The sequence below is a fragment of the Neofelis nebulosa genome, chromosome 4, assembly GCF_028018385.1.
Source record: "Neofelis nebulosa isolate mNeoNeb1 chromosome 4, mNeoNeb1.pri, whole genome shotgun sequence".
Classification (NCBI taxonomy): domain Eukaryota; kingdom Metazoa; phylum Chordata; class Mammalia; order Carnivora; family Felidae; genus Neofelis; species Neofelis nebulosa.
The window spans coordinates 150,765,212-150,785,035 of NC_080785.1; the positions used below are offsets into that span (position 1 = coordinate 150,765,212).

Below are 19,824 nucleotides of genomic sequence, written 5' to 3' on the forward strand. Positions count from 1 at the left end.
GGAGGCAGCCCAGATCTGGACTCTGTTGTCCTCCCTGCTGGGGCCTTGACACACAGCCCTTGTCAGAAAGGTCATTTCTTCCTGGTTGTATTTTTTTCCTCCATTGAGTCATCAACATTCTCTAGTGGACTACTGTGTGCCAGGCTGGTGCTGGTGGGCAGGGGGAGGACAGGCCCTGCTCCTGCCCTCATAGAGCACTCAGTCTAGTCCCATCCCAAGCCTTAGCATCCCTCTCTGTAAAATAGGGACATGAGACCATCCCTGCCCAGTACTTCTGGTCTCAGTCTCATACCTCCAGGAACCATCATTTATAAAGGCCACAAAGAAAACAGTGTCCCCAAAGGTTGTGCCACCTTCAGCACCATCCCTGATGCCTCTGTTCTGTGGCTTAGAGGAGAGGCTGTGAGAGGAGATACAGCCTTGATAAGGTCAGGAGTGACCCGAATGCAAGGGGTTCCAGCCTCCTCTCAGTGGTGGGGCCATGGGCATTGTGGTTCAGTTGAAACTTCAAACAAGCCAGAGGCAGTGGAAAGGCTTGACTGGGGATCCAGGACCTAGAGACCTCAGTCCTTAAGCTCTCCCCTTCTACCATGCCCATGTTCCCCATGCTCCACCTCAGGTACCTCCTGCTATTCCCAGGGCCAAGACCTTTCCAGACATTGTGCCTTTGTACCTTTGTCTTCCTATGGTGTTTTTCAAACTTTTTTTCTTTAAGTGGGCTCCACGCCCAACTCAGGGCTTGAACTCATGACCCTGAGATCAAGACCTGAGCTGAGATCAAGAGTCAGACATTCAACCAGCTGAGCCACCCAGGTGCCCCTTGTCTTCCTGCAGTGTTTTGAAACCTGCTTGAACATTGAGGTCACTTGGAGAGATTTTAAATGGTGACGCCCAGGCCTTGCCCCAAACCAAGTACATCAGATTCTCCAGGGATGGGGCTGAGCTTCAGTATTTCTCAGTGCCCCACAGATGATTTATGTAGATTCAGAAGTCAGAATGTTTCCCCTAAAATGGGTAGAAATAATTCCCTCCCATGATCATTGGCCTCTTTCTTAGTGCCTATCAGGTGCCCAGCCTACGATGAGCCAGAACACTCCAGATCTCTCCAAATCCTCTTTACAAGCCGAGAGTATCGTATCCTCATTTTACATTTGAGGAAATTGAGCCCCAGAGAGTTTAAACCACTGGCCCTAAGCCCCACACCAAATTCAGGCTTTAGATCTGGGCAGCTGGGCTTCAGACCCCACAAACTGCCCCCCAACACTGGCCTCCTCTGGACTACCACCGGTAGCCACATGGCATTTGCTGACTGCAGGGTGTGGACAGGGCTGAGGGAAGAAGAGATGGGGCTCTGGCCTCCTCTGATAGTGGCTTGCCCTGGAATGACCTAGTGACCTTGGGCAAGTGCCTGCGCCCACAGGTTCTTCCTTGGGCAGTGGAGACAGACACGGTGCACCCGTGAGGCCCAGCCCAGCCTCGTGAGGCCCAGCCCAGCCTTGTGAGGCCCAGATGGATGGGACAGGGGGTGGCGCAGCTGCAGCCCTGGATCTGGGGGCTCCAGTGGGCAGTGTTCCCACCCTCAGTCACCTCTCTGGGGAGCGAGCATCATTTAAAGAGTAAAATTAAAAACCCTTCTGCACACAGCCGCCCTGCTTTTGCCGCTAATGGCCACTTAACCCAATTAAACTGATGCATTGTTGGCAGTGTGGCCAGGTCTGTTCAGGAACTGGGCCCTGGGTTGGGTGCTCAGAGGAATAGAAGGAATGAGCCAGGGAGGGGGCCGGGGAGCCCCCCCTCCCAAGCTGTAGAGCAGACCACTCCTGTCAGGAGGGAGCACACTCCACCTCGCTCCTGCTTACTTGCTGCTTTTCTTTCCAAGGCTTCATCCAAGTCAGGGTTTCTCAGTGTCAGCACTACTGACATTTCAAGCAGGATAATTCTTGGTTGTGGGGGCTGCTCTGTGCACCGTAGGATTGCTCAGCAGCGTCCTTGCCCTGCACCCACTAGATGCCAGTAGTACACCACTCCCCCAGCTGTAACAACCAGAGATGTCCCCAAATCTTGTCAAATGTCACCTGGGGGGAAAACTCCCTTACCCCCAAATCCTGGTTGAGAACCACTGGTGTAATGGGACAGAGAGATGCAGCCATGATGAATAAAAGCCGCGTAAGCAGGGGACATTGGGACCTCAGAGAGGTGCAGATGGAATGGGGCAGCTGTAGCAGGAGGAAGATCACTTCAGTTTAAGAGGGTAAAACTGAGCTTGGGGCTGCCTGGAAGAGGCAGCAAGGATTTGGGGGGAAGAGTTTGGCACTGAGACAGCCAGAGGCTGGTTCAGAGCTGGGTCCTCAGCTGCACTGATTGATGGGGGTTGGACGGGCAGATCAGCCCTGAAAGGACAAGGCCTGGAGGAGGCCTGGCCCAGAGTAGGAGTCTCAGGAACATTTGTACAACAGGTGCAAGGGCTGTGACTCTGCGTTCTGGCTGGAGGTCACCCTCTGGGATCTGACTGCAGACTGGGAAGCTCTAAAAGCCACAGTAATGGGGGACAGACAGGCAAGGGATTCTGTAGCATGGGCTGCCCCCGCCCACCCTTCTCCGTGCAATTAAAAGGTGTTTACGTGGGGCCGGCAGTGGCTTCTGCCTCCCCTTCATTACAAACATTAAGAGATCTTGACCCTTCCACTTTCCCGCTCTTGAAAGGAGCCACAGACACGTAGAGCCAATTAGGCGCACGCGTGGGCGCCAGGGGCCTGAGCAGCCTGTTCTCCCTGATTGCGACGTTTAAGGCTGATTATTCTCCCCTCACCCAAACAGCGCTGCTGCTTCCTGGCAAGGTGCCAGTGCCACCCAGAGGAGCCACCTGGGGCCCCCAGGGATGGGGGGAGCACAGAATAAGTGAATGGACATCTGTTGAATACTTCTCATGTGGGAACTCTTGGGGACCCCCACCTAACAGAGGGAGGCAGCAAGAGAGCCGGCCAGCAAGGAAACAAGGACGGGGACCTGGGCCGTGGTGAGCACTCAGGAGAGACAAGGCAGCATGTGGTGGCAGAGTGACCACTCAGGAACAGGGCTCAGAGGGAGCTCCTCCTCCGAGGTGGCCTGAACGTGTAGGGGAGGAAAGGTAAGCTGCTGTGCACTCCCCATATACCCACAGGCCCTGGGAGTCAGCGCTCCCAGGGCAAAGACACGCCGCTCCCAGCAACTGGTGGAGGTGTACATGGGGATGGCCTCCTCGGAGGATACATGGTGTGGCCAGAGACCCCTAGGAGGCCGCAGCCTCAGCCAGCCTCCCTGGAAACGAAGAGGGAGGTCATGCAGGTGGGGTGTGTCCCCAGGATCCTTAGGGGAAACCTCATTCATCCAACCTCATCCATCCTACTTGCCCTAGCCAGTGGTGGTCAGATGAAGGCCTGGCTCGGCCTGTCAGGCTAAAGAAAGGCCGAGCTGTGTGTTTGGGCCAGCCTTCCCTAGTTCCTAGGATTTCCCCTGTAGAGCAGGCTCCTCTCGTGGCTCCTCCTCCATAGTACAGGGACCTCAAGAAGGGTCAGAAGAGCTGTGGTCATTCCCCAGCATCTTCTAGCCAAAGGATCTAGGGGCCTCGGTGCAACACCCCTGAGTCCACAGAGCCTGGTGGATCAGCCTTATACCCCCCGCCCTGCTGCTGAACTCTCCCTAGTGGCTGAAGGTCAGAGGAAACTAAAGGGCCACGTGTCAGGCCAGGAAGCTCAACATCCTGTCTGCCCTGACCAGCATTGACCACTTCTTGTGGAGATACCTTAGCCAAGGCACCCCAGACCCAGAACTTGCTCCAAGAGGGGGTGTCAGCCTCACCTGCCCAGTGGCCTTGCTCCATGATGCCAGGTGCTTTCCCCATAGCACCGTTCAGTCTCCCTGTCATTTGCGTGTTCACTCAGTCATTCAGCAAACCTTCCCATTGCCCCCAGCCTGACCCCAGGTGTGGAGCCAGTCTCTGCTTTACTGTAGAGCAGAATTACCATTTTACAGATGAGGAAATAGAGGTGCAGAGACAGTGCCAGCCTTGGCTGTTGCCTGGCTAAAACAGGGTCACAATTCCCCCAGCTCACCCTGGCTCCTGAGCCTGTGTGCCTGCTCCTCACGGAGCTCCTGAGGATTGGGAGGAAGTAGAGCCATGCTGACTAGAGCAAAGAGGAAGCCCCAGGGTGGGGAAGGAAAAGTTGAGGGTCTGCAAGGCAGGGGGCAGAGCACAAACAAGGGCCTAGGGGCAAGACCTCAGTTGGGGGACACAGGATAGCTAGAGAGTGGATAGATAGCTAGAGAGTGGGTTCCTATTCAACCTGTATGTCCTGACTACCACAGGAAAGGGAATCTAGGGCATGAGGGTGGGGGGTCAGCCAAATGGATGAAACGGCCGTGGACCCCCAGGGAAGACACATTGGATTACACTCCCAGAGAAGCCGGCGCTGAGGTAGGATCCTCTCCTGCTTCTGCCCACCTCCTTGGGGGTCCTAGCTGGACACGTGGGGCAGATGCTGGGATGTGGAAGAACAGGGCCCGCAGGTGCCACAGGGACAAACCAGTCTAATTCAGGATCAGAGAAGTGAGAAATTTAATTGAGTTTTAATAGCTTCTGGCCCTTTGTTCTGAAACCTCATGTACAAGGGCTGGGGGAGGGAGGGTGCATCTAAGGCAGGGTGAGCCGGTGGCCCAGCTAGTCCCCATCCTCCAGGACCCCATACTTTGAGGAGACGGACAAACTCTGAGATCCTCGTGTATAGAACAGCTGATATGGGAGGGGAAGTCTAAGGAGACAGCCTGGAGGTGGTGGCACTTGAGCTGGTAGAATTTCCAAAAGTGGAGGAAGGGAAGAAGGAAGGCACCAAGCCCTGGCCTGGCAGTGAGCATGAGCAGAAGTGAGTCAGGCTGCGTCTGTCCATGCGGGTTTTGTGAGCTGGGAAGGGAGCTGAGCAGGTGTAGCCTGTGCATCATTTTCCACTGGAGGGGAAGGGGGTGAAGAGATGACAGAGGTAGGGGGCAGGGCTCACCACCTGAGGCCTGGGGTGGTGGTAGCTGCACATTGGTAAGCATGGCCCCTTCAGGGTGCGGCAGGCTTGGGAGCAGCCAGTCACTTCTGTCATCCCCATTTTTCATGGCTTAACATACCTAGGGACCAATGCCTCTGCTTTGATAGTGGGTACCTATGGGAGAAGTGAGTCGGCTCACAGGGCTGCTGGCAGAGAGGGCCTGGTTCCTTGCACCCAGCACAGGCATGGTGAGAAGCCCCTCTGAGGTCCCTCATTAGTCTTTCCAAACCCACACCTGAAGGCCAGCCCAGCCCATGGTGTCATAGTGACCCTGGGTGGGGTCCCCCAAGGTTTTCCCGGAGATCAGTTGATCCTGGCTCACTGTGTCAAGGGATACCCGGTACTTTGGGTGCTGTTTGCTTCCTTCAACCTTTGTTTACTGAGTGCTGAGCAACCGATGTGTATGAGCACCATACTAGGTTACCAGGTCCAGAGATGGGGGAATAGACCTATGGGGCTCCTCCCTCAAAGAGTGCAGTCTGCTCAAGGTGACAGTGATATGACCCATTCCACAAAGTGTGGGCCAGGGTGGTAAGCCTGTGGATACTGATCAGGCCTAGGGGACCTGAGGTGGGGGCAGGGGGGTTGCTGAAGATGTAGCCAGGCAGAGGAAGAGGGTCCAAGGCGGAGGGCACAGCAAAGTACAGACCAGAGGTACAGAGAGCACGTACATGTCTTCATGGTGGGGCATCCACATGCATAAGGTGATGGAAGGTCTCGCCCAATGGCGTGGCTGTGCAGAGCACGTGCACAAACACACTGTGAGGTGGGCCTTCGGCAGAGGCATGCAGGGCTATGCCCAGTGGAGACATCATTCCTTGCAGTCTAGTGGAAACCTCACGTAGTGACCACAACCTGCATAGTCCTAACCTTGCACTGTTCCAAAAAGAACCTTTGGCCATGAGTCCCCCATAAAGATGTGGCATGGCTCATGATACACATGACCAGGCCCAGAGCGGATGGTGGCCAAGCATCAGGGGCCTAAACCACTGCTGTGCTATAGCCCCCACTCTGCACTTGAGTAGCGCACTGAACCCTTGGCAGATCTCACTTTCTCTGGGCTTCAGTTTCCCTACCCGGACAGTAGGAGCAACAAGCATAGCCTCACAGATCTGTCATCAGAGTTTATGCCCAGACCTTGGTGACACCGATTCAAGAAGGAATGCACATGGGACAAGTCCCATGGATGAGACTGGTCTGTGCCTAGCACGGGACTGACCCCAGGCCATCGGTCTTCAGGCCGGCTCCCCCTAGTCTGGATGCCTCATCAAGGGTCTGTCCCTAGCTTCCACTTCTGTGGGCCACACTGTCCAGGCTGCTTAATGCTTCCTGCCTCCTGGCACAGGGCTTGGGTCCCTTGTTTGAGAGGCTGGTCACGGTTGTCAGGCCCTTTGTTCCAGCCTTCCTGTGTTTGCCCACTTGGTGCCTCAGCGAATGGGAGTCGCGGCATGTTTGCTGTGTCAACACCAGCTGGAGCCGAGGGTGTGAGGCCCTATCTCCAGCTGCCCAGGTGCCTTGGGTCTAGCCCCTCCCTGGATAGTTGGGGTTGATGGGCAAGCAGGCAGCTCCCCACCTATGACCCACCGATTCACCCACTTGACTGCTGGGCCTGGACTGGGTAGGTACGGGGAACCAGCAAGGGCATCCCCAGGCCAGGAGCAGGATTAGGAGGGACCAGTGCAGTCTCCCCTTGGCACAACTCAGGAACTTCCTGGCAGAGACGGCCTTCAGGCCTCTCAAGGCCAAGTTTGGGGCTTCCCCACCCCCTCTGCAGAGTCCCTCCCCAGGCCCAGCTCCACCCCTCGCCTCCCCTGTGTTCCTTGTCATCAGATCCAGCAGCATCCAATTTGAGGAGGCATGAGCATCCGGCAGATGGACAGATGGATGGACGGGCACTGAGACAGGGTCAGGGCAGGGGATCAGAGAAGAGTCCACCTGGCAGGATTGCCGAGGGTTTTGTCTGAGCTGAGACTTGACTGGCTCTTAGACCTGTGTGTGCTGTGTGGTTATCACTGTTACAAGGCAGGGGCTTGGGCCACGGGGAAGATCGCCATCACTTGACCTCACTTTGGGCTTTCATGAAAGAGTCCCAGTTACCTGGAAGCACAGAGAAGTAACACTGAGGCTGAGGCTGAGGCTGAGGCTGAGGCTGGGGCTGAAGCTGGAGGGAAGGAGGGGGTTTGCTTCCCAGAGGGTGGGGAAGAGCATTCTGCGAAAGAGAACAGCATGGAGGGGCCCTGCGGGTAGGAGTGTGGGGTCAGGCAGAGTTGAGTGTAGCTTAGGGGTTAGAATGGGAAGGGAAACAGGCTGAACCCTCCAGGTTCTGGGTGGGGGGGGGGGGGGTGGAGAAGGTGGCACTTACGGGGACAGGGGGTCTTGGACGGTCAGGAGCAGGCTGTGGGGTGAGAAGGCCGAACCCCGAGGAACCGATGGGGATTGTCAGCAAGTAGGCAGCACTTCCTGCCCGCCCCCACCTTCCGTCCTCAGGTGTTTGCTGACCCCTCCCCAGAGGGAAGCATGGTGAGACTGGTGTGCAGCAGTGGTGTGTGGTGCTCACATCTCAGGGAGTGAGAGCTGTGGCCTTCTACCCAGAGCCACTCACATCTTCGTGTCCTTGTGCAAGTTTAGCACCACTACACATTCTTGCCCAGAGCTCTGAGGGGCTCGAAGCTCTTCTGAGCTTACATCTTGGACCTTTGGCTCTGGTCATTGGGGGCCTCAGGGCCCTGCTGGGTGCTGGGGCTTAGGGAGTTCAAGAGCATCTTCCCATACACCCATAGTATGAAGAGCTGAAGAGTTGGGGAGTAGGTACCGTGAGATGAGAGGAACAGCCTGGGCTGGTGTACCCCCACATCCCTCAGGTGGGAGGGCCCTGACCCCAGGGGCCAGCAGATGAGTAGGCATTTAAACGAGAAAATGCATCTATCCGTTCTCAGCCAGCAGTGGTGACAGCCCCATTAATGACAGCTACAGCTACACTGTCTTCTGTCTTGGATGTTCGTGCATAGGACCCCCACCACAAGCACAGCTCTAACTAACCCCAAGACACAAGGTTGCAGGGGAGCGAGTGTAGGGGAGGCATGGGAGAGTGTGGCTGTTCTTCCCTCTCCTGGGCTTATGTGTGTATGTATCCCATGGGGGGTGTCTAGACATGAGCGTGTGTGTTCTCATGTACATGCACACACTGACTTGTTTCCCTAAGGTTGCGGCTTTCACATGGCCCAGGATTAAGCTGTGTGACTGTGGCCTGAGTGACAGGGCTGCAGCCCCCACTCCGTATGGCCCTGGCAGAAGCACCAAGCCCCACAGTCTCCCAGGGATAACAGTGACCTTTCTCTACCTCCCACATGCATACCTGTGTCTCCTTTTATCAAATATGCTGCTAATGTCATCTCCTTGTATGACTGCTGTGTAATTAGCTCATTTTGCAAAATACTGCATCTGTCTTATTTTCCCTTCGCCTTTTCCTTTTCCCAGGAAGGGGTAGGCGGGGATGGGATTGAGGAAGATTACTGGGGATGAGTCCATCTTGCAGGTCAGCTCTGGCCAACCCCTGTGCACGGGACCCCCCACCCCATGCACTGGCCCCCTTAACATACATGCTGGACCCGGGGCCTGGTGACCAGATGGAGGTCAGTGGGCTGAGGGTGTCTGTACCCTCCCTGTGGCAGGAGGAAGGGATGGAGTAGAGCTGACCAAGCCCTGCTCTGGGGGCACCTATGGGTACCTGCTCACACTCAGGGACTGATCAGGCCAAGCTAGGCTCAGACTGAGTCACTAAGTGGAGTTGCCCTGGTAGGCACGTGTATGGCAGGCAGGCTGGGAGTGAGGGGGCAGAATTCCGAATGCCAAATGCCTCTGCTCAGTATGCATGGCCATGCATGGATGAGCTGAGCCAGGTGTGCAGCCAATACTTGGTTTATAGGAATCCCAATGATCCTCATTAACATCTGTCTGCCACCCCCGCCTGTTGGACAAGATCCCACAGCAATCGGGCTGCCCTGGACCCCCCATACTCTCCACCCCACCCGTCCCGACCAGGATCTGGTCTAGCCATGAGGTGGGGGCTTCTTGAGACAATGAACTATAGACAGGGCACATATGGAGCCCCCCAGCAGGTGGCCCAGGCCTTGGCCCTGACCAAGCATGGCAGCTCCAGCCAGGGGGCACCAGGAACATCTGCCTCCAGTGGTAGGGCTAGGCAGAAGGAGCAGTGCAGGAATTTAAGCTGTTTTAGCCTCAGCAATTGGTGCTGCTCTGGTCCAGCCATCACTGCTGAGCCCCCTGCCCCACCTCCCCCACCCATTCCCTAGATGGGAAACCAGAGGTAGCCGAGGCCTCATCTGCACAGAGAGCCCTCAGTGGCTCAGAACCTGCTGCAGTGGTGGGCCCTGGGCATTTGGAAGGATTGGGCTCCAGCCCTCAGCTGGTGTGGCCTACTTTCCCGCGACCCCCCCCACTGCCCCCACTGTCTCCCCGCCTTCTCTTGCTCCGACTCCCTCAGGACGTGAATTCTCTTAAACTTTTAATTAAAAACATTCTCCTTTCTCCCCCCAAGGTTTGCTTCCCTGTGATTTTCCTCTTAGAAGGAGAGATGGGGGGAGGGGACAGCGGACAAGGAGTGGAGGTCGGGCCTTTCTAAGTCTCCATAGAGGACCCAAGGGAGCCAGAGCCTGGCCTGGAGGAGGCTGCCGGCTGCCCCCTGCACCGTGTCACCCTCCCTGGCTTCCTGGCTGTCAAGAGCAGCATTTCTAAGGGCTCCAGCCCTGGGTGCACTGCCAAATTTGAGGAATGGTGCCAGCCCCGAGGGCCTGTGTGCACTCCCACCGCACCCCACATAATCGCTCAAGAGCCATAGCACGCGCCCATTTCCACCGAGCTTTCCCATGAGAGTGCTGTCTGCTCTAGCAGCTTCAGGGTCACTCCTGAGTCCGTTGATCACAAGTTGGAAAAATGTTCCCAGGGTTACTTGTCAGGCGAAATGCAGCCCAGGGTTGGTGTCATGGGCCTCGAGGCCTCGAGGTCACCAACTAGGTCACAGATGTTTCACATGTAAAATTACCAACGCAGCTCAGGGGGACAAGGTCAGGTCCTGGCTCACAAGATTGTGGTCCCAGGAATTCTGGGGACACAGGTCCTTGATGCCAGGAAACCAGAACAGCTTCTCTAATTAGGGGGCTGGAGGAGGGCTGGCCCACTCCCTGTCCCCAGGCAGTGGCATGTTAGCCTATCCCTGACTCGGGAGGGAAATGCCACCATGTCCTCAGGGTCCCATTCCAGAATTGGAGCCCACCAAATGTCTGGATTTTCTTCCTTATGTCAGATCATGATCCCTCTTGCTGAAGCCTAAGCCTTGATTCCACCTCTGGAGAATTTTGGCTTAGACTTCCTTGCCCATTAGCCCTCCCTGGCCCAGGAGACACGGACTGAGTTACCACACCCCCCACCCCCATGTTCCTGTCCCTTCTTCCATTCCTCTATAGGCAAGTGCCTCCATCTGAAGCTTCTAGACAAAGCCCAGGAAGCCCCCCACAAATTCAGACACATCCTCACATCACATTCTAAGATGTCCCCACCACAGGTTGTACCTCTCCCATCTCAAGGGCAACCCCCCTGCCCCACCAAGTCTCCAAAGGCTTAGGACTCAAGACTCCAGCCAGGCCTGAGCCCAGGGGAAGAGCAGAGACATTGCCGGCAGAGCCCACGCCCCCATGGGCCTAGCCCCTCACCCCTTGCTTTGTTCCTCCTGTCCAGCCTGCAGCAATTGACAGGGGACATTGGCCCTCATGGGAGCATCAGGATGCCCCAGAGAAGGGGCTGCAATGGGGACATTGGCCCTGAGGGGCTAGAACAAGAGTTCGTCTACCACTCACCTCTTGGGCTGCCCTTAGTACCCCTCCTGACACCTGCATGTGTGTCTGGGACTGGCCCTGGGAGCACTCAGGGAGACATCCCCACAGAGGCCGGTGAGCTGTGACAGGATCTGGCCGGGGAATTGGCCAGGAGGAGGGGCAGGCCAGATGGGACCACAGCATAAAAAAAGGGATGAAGGGGCCATGGGCAGGGGCGAGCTTGAGGAAGAAGCAGTGCACAACCAATAAGGTAGAAATGGCAGTGGGAGGCCTTGAACACCAGGCCTTGAAAGCCCTGGCAGCCTTTTGAGTAAGGCAGGGATATCATTCATTTTACAACATATATTGAGCACCTACTGCATGCCTGTGCCTGTGTTGTGACCTGGCCCAGCCCCCAGGCAGTGCCCACTTCTACTGCAGATGCTTTGCGGCTCTGGGGATACTTTGCGGCTCTGGGGAGTGGTGGTGATCTTAGGGGAAGAGCCTGTGTATTCCCCACAGGGCAGGTGGGGTGCAGCCTCTTCTGGCTAATAGGAACAGAAGTATGGTCCTGCCTCTCACGGCACTGCCCTGTCTTCCTGGCTCACTCTTCCATAGGGCCCATTGATTTCCAAAGCTGATATGGGCAGGGGTGGCAGGCTCTTCCTCCCACTGCAGCACTTCTCAGTGCCCCCTGAACCCCATCATGTCAGCTTCCACCTGTCTATTCATTTCCCAAGTCCACACCAAATGTCTTCTGTTTGCCAGGCCCTGTGCTGGTTGCTGGTTGCTGAGGACTCCACAGTGACAGAAGCAGACCTGGTCATGCCTTCTGGGACCTTGTGGTCCAGATGGGAGGCAGAGAGTTGACAAATAATGTGAGGATGTGTAATGGAGTATCAGAGGGGTGTCAGAAGACAATCACATCAGGGAGGCAAGGAGCGGGTGTCAGTAGCACACACACACATCCATAAGCGCAAACCCAGAGCCTGAGCAGGGCTGAAGGCAGTGAGAAGGAGGCAGCTCAGGGTCAAGCCCCATCTCCTGACCGGGACACAGCTTCCTGAGACTCTGTGAGGTCTCCCTCCCACAACCCACCCTTGCTCTTTCCAGGAACCTGACTAAACAGGAGCTTCCCCTAGACTGCAGACACCCACCTGTGCCCAGAGTGCTGCCTCTAAGCAGGCAGTGAGAGATGCAAGGTGGCCATAGCAGACAGTGCTGGATCTTCCTGGGTTGCCCAGCGCCAGGCCACCCTGAGCAGCTGCCTGTGTCAGCAAAAGAAAACTCCCAAGTTCCCTTTAGAGTTCACAGCATTGGTGATGGGGCCCACCTAAGGCCAAAAACAAGCAGAGCATGTGTCTGCTCTTGGGAAGCTGTCGGTATGGCTGGGATGTGCCCCCAAATGCATGTCAGGGATGGTGCTAAATGTATATGCATGCCCGTATGTATGTCTAAAGGCCAGTCAGGGCTTTCTGTGATAGGGCCCGCATGCGTGGGTATATGTCTAAGATATGCGGAGCGTGTGTGCTGAAAGAGTCTGAAGAGCTGGGTTGGGAAGGCAGGAGAGAGCTCTACTATCTCAAGGTTCCTGCTGCCCAACATGGCCCATCTCACTTACAGGCACTCATGTGGGCTTCAGGCACCTACAGACATGTATGTGTATAAAACCTGCGTGCTCCCATCCCATCTCCCACTCTGCAACCCCAGCAGCATACCTAAGCCGCGTGCACCCATGTGAATGGCTACAGACAGACGTGCACACACACCTGCAGCTAATTCCTGTGCATGTGTGCATCCTGGCCTATGCATGCCCATATGTGTGCGTCTGTGTGTCCCAGGTCAACACCCCCTGCACATGCTCATTGCTGCCTGGAAACCCTTTGTCACAGATGTCTCATCGTCCCTCTCTCCACTCACTGCACCACTGCACCTGTAGGCAGGCAGGTCCAGGATGGATATCTTTGTTTTATAGATTGGCAAATTGAGGTGCAGAAAGGAAAAGGGTCAAGACCACTGGATAACACCAGCTGGGGCCCAAGTTTCCCAGGATCCCATCTAAGTCGATGCAGCCCCACAGCTGGTGTCATGGTCTCCCCAATGCTCCTCTGCAGAGCCAATGGGGTCCAGGACAGAGGTATGGTGTTTTCAGAGCACCCCATTCCTGTCTTCTCTCCCCTTGGCAGGGGCTCCCTGAAGCCTATGATGAGGAACACTGAATCATCAGGCACATCAAGGGTCTCCTCACAATGGAACATCTGAGCTAACAGTCAGAGTTGGAGGAGAAGAAACATTTCTCTGAGCCTCATGCAGGAAAATGGCCTGCAGGAGCAACCCCAGCTCTGTTGCCACCTCAACACTCCTGGCTCTAGGAATCTGTCTTCCTGAGAATCTGTCCTCTCCTGCCCATCTCTTTGGCCCTATCTTCTGTCTTATTGCCCCTCCACAACCCCCTCCACTCTCCAAGGGTGTTCAAACTCTCCTCAGTTTATTGTAGCAGCTCCTGATGTTTCCAACTGGAAAGCTCTTAGGGGTAGGTAGGGCATGCCATCAGCCCCCACCTCAGATCAGCCCTGGCCCCAGAGGGAACACAGGAGGAATCAGGCCCCACTGTGACCTCAACAGAACCTGGCCCAGTGTGGCCAGCCTTGTAAACCAGCCTGGTGCCACAGCTGTTAGAGGCTAAGCAGGAGGAAGCCCAGCACAGAGTACAACTGAGCTGGACATTAAGAAGCAGGAAACAATTGTTCTGAAAAAACAGGGAGGAGAATGGCATTCCAGGCAGAGGAAATATTCTATGCAAAAGCAGGGAGGTATGAGATTGTGTCATGGTAATCAGACACTGAATCGAGCCCCTGTCTCATGCATTTAAGTGTCTGCGCAGCCAGACATTCATTCGTTCATTTATTCGGCAAATAGTTACCAAGAGCTGGGCACTAGCACCACTGGGATGGGAAAAAAAACAGCACTGTCCCTGCCTCAGAGAGTGCACTGTCTGCTGGGAAATTAAGTGACAGAGCAGTGAAGTCTTTGATGAGGGCACATAGGTCCTGGGGGAACTCTGAGGAGGGGTATGATGGAAGACATATGGGCATTTTGGGAACCCTAAAGAGGCGACCTTACGGAGGCACAGAGGGCACTGTCAGAACCCGAAGGAGAGGCCTGGCCAGGACTGGGGCTCATTTGTTAACTTTTTTTTTCATTTATCAGTATTTTGTACCTGGTCTTCAGAGGCCTTCATAGCTGGGAAGACCTTTGGCAATCTAAGTCTACTTTTTTCCTTGTATAGACAGTAAATCTGAGACCCTGGGCCCAGATTTCTAGGGCTCCTGTTTCAAGAATGTCATTGTAAAAAAAAAAAGAAAGAAAGAAAGAACATAGTTATATTGGATAAAGCCAAGTTTGCCCATAGCCAGACCCAACCCTGGACTCACACAGGACTCAGTCCTCTCTGCACAGCACCTCCAGCAGCCCAGAGGTGGAATTGCAGGCCCAGGAAGTCATCTTTTGGGCAGAGCAAGCCCTGCCTGAGCTCCCTGAAAGGGGGGCCTGTGTCCTTCTCAGGCCAACAGGAACAACTGGGGTCTTAGGCATTTCCGAGCCTCAGTTTCCCACTACAGAACAGCAACATGATTCCTGGCCTGTCACCACACTGGGTGGTTGTGAAGATGGGGGAGCGCTGGCTCCCATGACTGGAGCTCTCAGGGAGGCCTTTCTGCCAGGGGCCAGAAGGGCACTGGGGACCATAGGGCTGCCCGCTGGTTTAGCAGTGGGGCCAACGGCTGGCTTTCCTCTCCTCCTCAGTGGCTCTCAAGCCATCCGTCACTTACAAATTCTCTTCATTTCTAAATAAAATGATTTGTTAATTTGAGTGAGTGATCACCACTCGTCCGAGCCTCTTTGCAGGCCCGGGAACAGCTTGTGGGCTCCCGGAGCCCCGTGCCGCCGGCCTGGCGCAGACTTGGAGGGGTTGTTTTCGATTTAAATGTGAATTGAATGAGGAGAAAAATGTTTCTCTTGGCAATTCCATAGGAGCTCGCTCTTCTGACAGATGTTGGAGTTTATTATCCCATCGGGCCAGCGTTTTGTCGAGCAGAATTGCTAATTATTTCAGAGGCCCGGCCACAGCCGAGGAGAGGAGGGAGGTGGCAGGCGCGGTTTTGGGCGGCATCTGTCGATGCTAGGCCCAGCCCGCTACCTCTCCACTTGTCTTCTAGAATCTGCGGATATTTGGGGCAGGAGGTGCCCTGGAGGAGGTAGCAGGGCCTGTTCTTGCCAGTGCTGTTTTGGCCTCCTAGTGAGCACTCTGGAAGGGTCTGGGATTGCTTGTGTGTGTAGTGGGCCCATGGGTGGCAGATGGAAAAAGGCTCCAGAGAGGCCAGTGTTTTTCTACTGTGTGAAGCCAAAGTCATTGACTGTAACAATCGCACCTAGGCAGAAGCCATGCTTGCAAGGGCATGTGGCTAGAGGTCTCCATAACCGTGGATTCTGTGCAGGCGCATGGGAGCATGTGGGGATTTGGTGTGCTGTGTGCTGTGTTTGCGGGTCACAAGCCGCCTGGGGTGACTGCACGTGTCTGCAAATGAGTTGCCCGCCACTGAGCAGCTCAGTCCTTCAAGGTATGGCTCTAATTCATTTCTGTCCCCAGTCCTTGCACTGCAAGGTGAAGGAGGCCTTGGAGGACAGTTAGCCAGAGGGAACTCGACTTCAGGAAGGGTGGGCCAAGGCTGGCCAGGGTGCCACTCAGCTGCTCTAGGGGTGCCCCAGGCTTTCAGGGGCTCTGTGGTGAATGTGTGGGTTTCTTGGTGAAGATGGGGCTCTGGCAGCCAGACCCCTGGCCTCCCAGTCCATCCAGCCCAAGGATCTCAACCTCACCTGGGGCAACTTAGAGCAGCAGAGCAGGGTGTGTCCTCCTGAAAACCAGCCAGGGTCCCAAGATTCCTGCAGGACTGGGTCTGAAGGCCTGTTGCTCCTGCAGTGGTCTCGGGTCAGTGTCCCCGAGAAACTCCCAACCAGTGCCCCCTTCGTCACCCCATCTCTCCCTCCTGAGCCCCGAGATAAGGGGCGGGATGCCTGATCCAAGTCCTGGCCAGCTGAGGATTCAGCACTTCACTCTCTTATCCTGGGGTGTCCTGTCCCTTCCCCTGTCAGCCTCCACCACCATTCTTCACCCTCACCGGCTCCAGGCCAACCGGAGCTCAGCTCCCTAGCTTTAACACAAAGGCAGCAGCAGCAGCTGGGCAGGATTTTATAACCCTAATTAACACTGGATTCCCTGGGGTCCCAGCTCTAGAATCCTGATGCAGGCAGAGACCAGCAGAGCACAAGGTGGGGAGGGTCCACCCTGGTGCAGGGTCAGGGGAGATGGAATCTCAGTCCATAGTAGCTGGGCCCCAGAAGGTGACGTGGAGCCCTGCAGGTTCAGTCTCTCACCTCCCCAAGTCCTGGGCCCTGGTAGACATACTAATGGGGGGCACTGGAAATCTGGGGAGGGGACGTCCAGCCATCCCCAGGGTGAGATCCTGCCAGGCATCTCTGATTGACCATGTGTCCCTAGGAACCAGGCCCTCTCTCTCCTCTGGATAAAACCATCGTGACATCCTTCCATTAAATAGGGCATGTTCAGAAGAGAAAATTGCTACTATTTTCCCCTTTTACTTCACTGTCATCAAAAATTGATCCCATATTGCATCCTTATTTCAAAGAATGAGCTAAAAAAATAAAATAAAAATTTTCACTCCTCAGAGCGGCAGCTGCATCAAGCTTCCCATTCCCCCTACTCCGACCCCACCCCCTGGAAAGAAAGGAAAGAAAGAAAAGAAAATCATGGTCACAGTGTGGGGGAGGGTGTGACTGCTGGTCCCTCTGAGGCCGTTGAAAGGAACAAGGCCAGGCCATGGCTTTGAGAATGAGGAGGGGAGAGGCACAGGACTTTGCGGGCAGAAGGGGATTTCGATCTGGTGAAATGTGGTAGAAAATGGGGTAATTGGGGGGAGGTTAATTTGGATCTAAACGGAGCAATTCGTTATCTCAATAAGAAGTATCTCGTTTTCCAGGGAGACGGCTGTGCCAGCCAGATGCTGGCCTACACATTGGTGGGGCGTTGGCTCTGAGCAGGGCCCCCTGCCCACCCACAGTCAGTCTAGCCTCCCAGAGCAACCTGCCCTGCCCGACTTGGTGGTGGGGGATGTGAAGACAGGGGTACAGGAAGAGGGAAACTAAAACTGGGGAGAGCAACTGGCCTGACACTCCACAGAGCACTGGGGCCTCCTGACTGACTCCTGTCTACTTTTCCTTCCCATGGGTCTAGCTGCCTCTTAGAGAAGGGGAGCATGGGCAGGATGGGGAGCACAGTTTAATTTGGTTTATTCACTAGTTCATTCAGCAAAGTTTTGAGCATCTCTTCACAAAAGCATATGTAGTAAAACATAGGCTGTGAGTAACAAGGATGAGACAGAAGAGCCATGGTAAGCAGCCCTGTGGACCAGGCATTTGGTCTAGTCGAGTCTCTAGGTCGACTCTGAGAGTCTTGGGAGCCAAAGGAAAAAGGGAGACCCAGTGGTTTGTGTTCCAATCAGAGAAGATGAGACATTTCGATCAAATCCCCACGGAAGTTAAGTCCTGCTTCCTATGGAATGGTGTCTGGGGGGACTTTCACGGTGGTGCCCCTCAGCCTCTCCTGCCTTTACTAGAAGCAGAGTTTGGGACCTGGCGCCTGAACTGTGGTATGACCCTGAGGATGTCCCACCTCCCCAGCCTATAGGCGAGGGTTGCTGGCAGTGCTGGGATTGCTGGTCACACAGGTGTGGCCGATGCACGCTATAGCACTGCAGGCCTGGGCTCAGCAGCTAAACAGACTTAGGTTTGGGTCCCAGATCCTCCTCTTGCCTGCTTTTCTTCTGAAAAATGGACCAGTAACATCAGCCTTGCCCCCCATGGTTGTGTTGGTCACATGTTAACAGTGGGCCCCATGAATGATAACTGTAATCACAAAGGCACCTGGCGGGCAGTTGGTGTGAGACTGCACAAGCTCTCCATGGTCTGCATGTGTGTCTGGCCTGGTATTGGCTATATGTGACTGTGGGGTTGGGGGGTGAGCGTGGAGACAAGTGGAAGCCCCCTCCCTCCACTGGGCACTCCGTGATGGTGGGGCCGGGTCTGATTCATCCTGTGTCTCTAGCACCCAGCGCAGGTCACAAACATGCTTGTTGAAAGAAGTGAGGTCCTGGGGTCACCTTTTCATTTATTCTATACTATGGTGTTAGTTGGAATAAGATAACACAAAACAAAGTGATCATAGGCTGGAATGAGTTCTAGGAGGAAGGTAAACCAATGAATAAAGTGAGGGTAGACTTAAGGAGGGACCACTAGACAGGAACAAGGCAGGTGATAGCAAGAAGGGTCCATTTAGCCAGGCATGAGTGGGGCAGGAGCCACAGGTTCAGTGATTCACCCCACACCCAGCCACAGCAGGAAGCAGCCCAGCCTCACCTGTGCCTTGGGAAGGGAATCCAAAACAAGAACTCATTTGCCTTGTGTGAATGTGCCTGAGCACATGTTGGCATGCATGCATGTGTACACATGTTCCTATACTCACATGTGCATATGTTCACATACAGATGATTTCTTATGTCTGCACCTGTGTTCCCATACTCACATGCATGTACACGTGTGTGTGTGTGTGTGTGTGTGTGTATATATATATATTTTTTTTTTTTTTTGAATGAACTTGGACATACATCCTCCTCCAACTCCAAACCTTCCACCCCCAGTTACAAAGCTGCTGAACATCAAATCAGCTGGAAGAGTCCTCATTGCCCACCCCTACTAAAGACAGAAAGCCCCTACCATGCTCCTCCTTGGCAGACTTCCTTCAGTGAAGGCTTAAGAAGCCCTCGTCACAGGAGTCCCACTTACTCTCCTGTGAGGGAGTTCCATGGAGGGGGCCTCTGGAGGCAGCGGAGCAACATAAGACTCCAGAGTGTTTGGGGAGGGAAAGCCCTCATGGCCACGGCCCAACCCTTTGGATGAGCAGTGAGCTGGAAATCCTGCAGACGGAGTCCTTGAATACCTTGGTGGGCTGAGACTATACTGGCACTAGGGCACAAAAACCCTCCCTGCTCCAAAGACACCCACCACTGTGAGTTTAGGAAAGGGAAGCAGATCCGAAGGCAGTGAGCAAGTTCTATGCTTATCACCCCTGGGGGAGGCCCACCTCTTAGTGAGCTTTGGTTTTTCCACCTATGAAATGGGGTGAGGATAGCTCATGGAGGGTTCTTCCTTGATGAGTGTGGAAGAATGACCCTGGGGCCTAGCTAGCCAGCCTAAGATTTGAAGTCTATCTCTCTAGGGGCTGGGCCTGGCCCTGACCTTCTGCCCCTTATCTCAGGCAACAGTCTCCAATCTAGGCAGAGCCGAGCACAGCTGCCCACAGAGGGTCACTAGGCTCAACGCTGATGAATACAAACCCATAGCAGCACCCCAGCCCCAGCTCTGATGCTATGAAGGTCCCAGGCTGAGGGTGGCAGCAGTGCTGGAGGCTGACCACAGGAGGAGGGCTCCTGGGGGTCAGAGCTCACGGGGTGACCTTGGGAAGGGCACACAACTCCCCACCTTTTTTTAAAAAAAAGTTTATTCTGAGAAACAGAGCAGAGGAGAGGGAGAGAGAGAGAGAGAGAGAGAGAGAGAGAGAGAGAGAGAGAGAGAGAAAGAGAATCCCAGGCAGGCTCCATGCTGTCAGCGCGGAGCCCAACACGGGGCTTGAACCCACGAACCATGAGATCATGACCCAAGCTGAAACCAAGAGTCGGACGCTCAACCAACTGAGCCACCCAAGCACCCCCACAACTCCTCACCTTCTTAAGGGACTCCTCTTGCCTCCTCCAGCTTTAACCAGGGTTGGGGTGGGGGGGTGGGGTAAGAAC

At 55.0% G+C, this 19,824-nt stretch overlaps 1 protein-coding gene across 8 annotated transcripts in view; it reads left to right on the forward strand.

Annotated features, from left to right (window-relative positions):
- CACNA2D2 (calcium voltage-gated channel auxiliary subunit alpha2delta 2) overlaps nt 1–19,824 on the forward strand; it is a 142,195-nt gene that overhangs the window by 76,100 nt on the left and 46,271 nt on the right. The gene's annotated exons all lie outside the window — the stretch shown is intronic.